This window comes from Triticum aestivum, chromosome 2D, assembly GCF_018294505.1.
Source record: "Triticum aestivum cultivar Chinese Spring chromosome 2D, IWGSC CS RefSeq v2.1, whole genome shotgun sequence".
NCBI classification, from domain to species: Eukaryota; Viridiplantae; Streptophyta; class Magnoliopsida; order Poales; family Poaceae; genus Triticum; species Triticum aestivum.
This window is the reverse complement of record NC_057799.1, coordinates 182,182,405-182,186,475: the sequence shown is the minus strand read 5'-3', so window position 1 is coordinate 182,186,475 and position 4,071 is coordinate 182,182,405.

Genomic DNA, 4,071 nt, shown 5'->3' with positions numbered 1-4,071 from the left:
TACCAGGTAGTCAACCTTGCAGAGGTCCGTTCTTCCGGAATAACCACCCTTTATTCTTTCGTAAGTACGATGGAGTTCCCAAAGAAAGGATGACAACTTCATCATGATGACCTGAAGCAGAGAAATGAAGACATCAACATAATGGATCGACCTCTCTGAGAATAGCAACCAAGACCGAGAAGACTCGTTAGAATTTCGCGACCAAATCCCTTCCCCCTCACTTCCCCTCTTAAATCTCGGGACGAGATTTCTTGTAGTGAAGGAGAATTGTGACGCCTGGGTAATTAAGCTACAGTAATCCCACGCTAATGGTGCCACGTTACCTCCGTTACTGTTGCTAATCTATCGTTAGATCAAAACCGGTCCAAAATTCAAAGTTCAAAATCAAGCAAACAATAAAAGTTTTCAAATATTAAAACTAAAATGTTCGGAGTGAACCAAATATTGCATAGATAATAATGGTGGAGAAACCTAAATTTAATAAAATGTTTAAGTGTTCAAAATAATTAAAATAGAGGTTCAAATGTTAAAACAAATGCCTTTTGAATTTTATAAAATATTAAACTATTTTAATTTGGGTTGAGGATTAATGTGGCAATAGTATATTGAAAAGTATTAATTTAAGTGTAGTGATAATTTTTATAAAACTAAAATAAAAGAAAACTAAAAGTAAAACAGTAAAAGAAAGATAAATAAAAAGAAAAGAAACAAAACAGAAAAATAACTATCAAAAAAAAGGAAGAGGACCTTCGGGCTCCGGCCCAGCAGGCCTGGCCCAACCAACTGGCCGGCCCACTCCTTCTCCATATCCCCCCCGGAACCCTAGCCCGGTCACCCCACTCCCCCACGACCCCCACTCTCTCCCTCGTCTCCCCCCACTCGTCTGGATCTGGCTCGAGGAGGAGCCCGATTCCGCGCCGCCTCGCGCCCCCGCCACCTGCTCCCATCCCCAGCGCCGCCCGACTCCGTCAACGCTGTCGCCTCCTCGCCCTCGCGCCGGACTGCACCGCCCCCGCCTCTCCATCACCGGCTCCACTGAGCCTCGCCTCGCCCCCGACACCCGCGGCGCCCTGAGGCCGACGTCGCCGCGAGGAGCCCCCCCCCCCGTCGCCGGACTTCCTCGTCCCCGTCGCCGTCGCCTCCTCGCCTCTCCATCGCCGGCCACCCCAAGCTTCCCCGAGCCCGCTGCCCTGTGCCCTACGCTCCCCTCGTGAGCGCCCCCTTTCTCCCCTTTTCCCCGTCACCAGATCCGGCCCGCGCTCGCGCCGTCCCGCTCAGGCCGTGGCCTCACCGCCCGGCGCTGCTCACTGCTCCACGCGTCGCCGCCTGCTGCAGCTCCGCCCGCGCCTGCCCACCTCCTCCTCTCAACGCTGGCGGCCGCCCTCACCCGGCTCCGTCGCCCCATGGCCCCGTACCTCGCCCCGCCTCCGCCCGCGGCCGAGCCACCGCGTCCGCCCGCGCGCCACTGGTCGCGCCGGCGCCATTACTTGTCGTCCCGCTCCGCCATGGCCTCGTCGGCGCCACACCGGCGCCCGCTCCGCGTCCCCTCGATTCGGGCGGTTACGCTCGCCCAGATGCGCCCCTGCGCCCGCTAACCCGCATCGGCCTCCTGGCCCTATGACAGGAGGGCCCCACGACCAGAACGTTTAAAAAAAAGAATTAAAAAAATAAATAAATAAAACAAATAATAAAATAAATTTAATTAATTAATTAACTAAATTAATTAAGTTAATTAATCCTGTTTAAATTAATCTAATTAATTAGTTAATTTAATTAAACAGTAATTAATTAGATAAACCCTAATTAACCTAAACAGAGAATGACAGGTGGGTCCCATTGGACCCACATGTCAGTTTGACTTAGTCAACCCCTGTTGACTGCTGATGTCAGCATGACATCATGCTGATGTCATAAATCCAATTTCGAATTAAATTAAATGATTAATTAAATTCCAGAAATTAGTAAATCTTTAGAAAATCATGTCTTTTAAATCGTAGCTCAGATGAAAATACTTTCTACATGAAAGTTGCTCAGAACGACGAGCCGAATCCGAATACGCAGTCCGTTCGTCTGCCAGACGTCCCTAGCATAGCAAACTTGCAACTTTCCCCCTCCGTTTCATCTGTCCGAAAAATGCAAACTTCGGGAAAACTTTCCCGGATGTTTCCCCCCTTTGCGGATATCACCTACTACCGCGTTAGGGCACGCCTAGCACCACGTATTGTCATGTTACGCTTTGTGTTGCTTTGATTGCTCTGTTATTTATTGTGTTCCCCCTCCGTTACTTCTTTCCGGTAGACCCCGAGACTACCGGCGACCCCCAATTCGACTACGGAGTTGACGACCCCTCCTACTTGCCAGGCAACCAGGCAAGCCCCCCCCCTTGATCACCAGATATCGCCTATTCTTCTCTATACTGCTTGCATTAGAGTAGTGTAGCATGTTACTGCTTTCCGATATCCTATCCTGATGCATAGCCTATCCTTGCTACTACTGTTGTTACCTTTACCTGCAATCCTACATGGTTAGTATAGGGTGCTAGTTTTCCATCAGTGGCCCTACATTCTTGTCCGTCTGCTGTGCTATACTATCGGGCCGTGATCACTTGGGCGGTGATCACGGGTATATACTTATATACTATATACATGACACATGTGATGACTAAAGTCGGGTCGGCTTGTAGGAGTACCCGCAAGTGGATCTTTGTGGCGGAGCGACAGGGCAGGTTGAGACCGCCTAGGTGAGAGGTGGGCCTGGCCCTGGACGGCGTCCGCGGTTACTCCGACATAACACGCTTAACGAGTTCTTGGTATTTGATCTGAGTCTGGCCATTTGGTCTATACGCACTAACCATCTACGCGGGAGTAGTTATGGGTATCCCGGCGTCGTGGTATCAGCTGAAGCCTTCGTGACGTCAGCGACTGAGTGGCGCGCGCCGGATTGGACTGGAACACCACTAGGCTAGGTCTGCTTCCGGCCGCGTACGCAACGTGCAGGTGTGCAATGGGCGATGGGCCCAGACCCCTGCGCGCATAGGAGTTAGACCGGCGTGCTGACCTCTCTGTTGTGCTTAGGTGGGGCTGCGACGTGTTGATCTTCCGAGACCGGGCATGACCCAGAAAAGTGTGTCCGGCCAAATGGGATCGAGCGTGTTGGGTTATGTGGTGCACCCCTGCAGGGAAGTTTATCTATTCGAATAGCCGTGTCCCTCGGTAAAAGGACGACCCGGAGTTGTACCTTGGCCTTATGACAACTAGAACTGGATACTTAATAAAACACACCCTTCCAAGTGCCAGATATAACCAAGTGATCGCTCTCTAACAGGGCGACGAGGAGGGGATCGCCGGGTAGGATTATGCTATGCGATGCTACTTGGAGGACTTCAATCTACTCTCTTTACATGCTGCAAGATGGAGCCAGCCAGAAGCGTAGTCTTCGACAGGATTAGCTATCCCCCTCTTATTCTGGCATTCTGCAGTTCAGTCCACTGATATGGTCCTTTACACATATACCCATGCATATGTAGTGTAGCTCCTTGCTTGCGAGTACTTTGGATGAGTACTCACGGTTGCTTTTCTCCCTCTTTTCCCCTTTCTATACCGGATTGTCGCAACCAGATGCTGGAGTCCAGGAGCTAGAGATCCCGAGGATGATTCTACATGGAGTTCGGCTTCGAGGAGTAGTTAGGAGGTCCCAGGCAGGAGGCCTTGCCTTTTCGATCGTTGCTACTTTTGTGCTAGCCTTCTTAAGGCAAACTTGTTTAACTTATGTCTGTACTCAAATATTGTTGCTTCCGCTGACTCGTCTGTGATCGAGCACTTGTATTCGAGCCCTCGAGGCCCCTGGCTTGTATTATGATGCTTGTATGACTTATTTATGTTTTAGAGTTGTGCTGTGATATCTTTCCGTGAGTCCCTGATCTTGATCGTACACATTTGCGTGCATGATTAGTGTACGGTCAAATCGGGGGCGTCACAACTACTTGGAAGGGGGAATCCTATTCCCGGTGGGAGTAGGACTCCTCCTAGGGCGCGCCATAGAAAGGGTCGGCCCTCCGCCTCCTCCACTCCT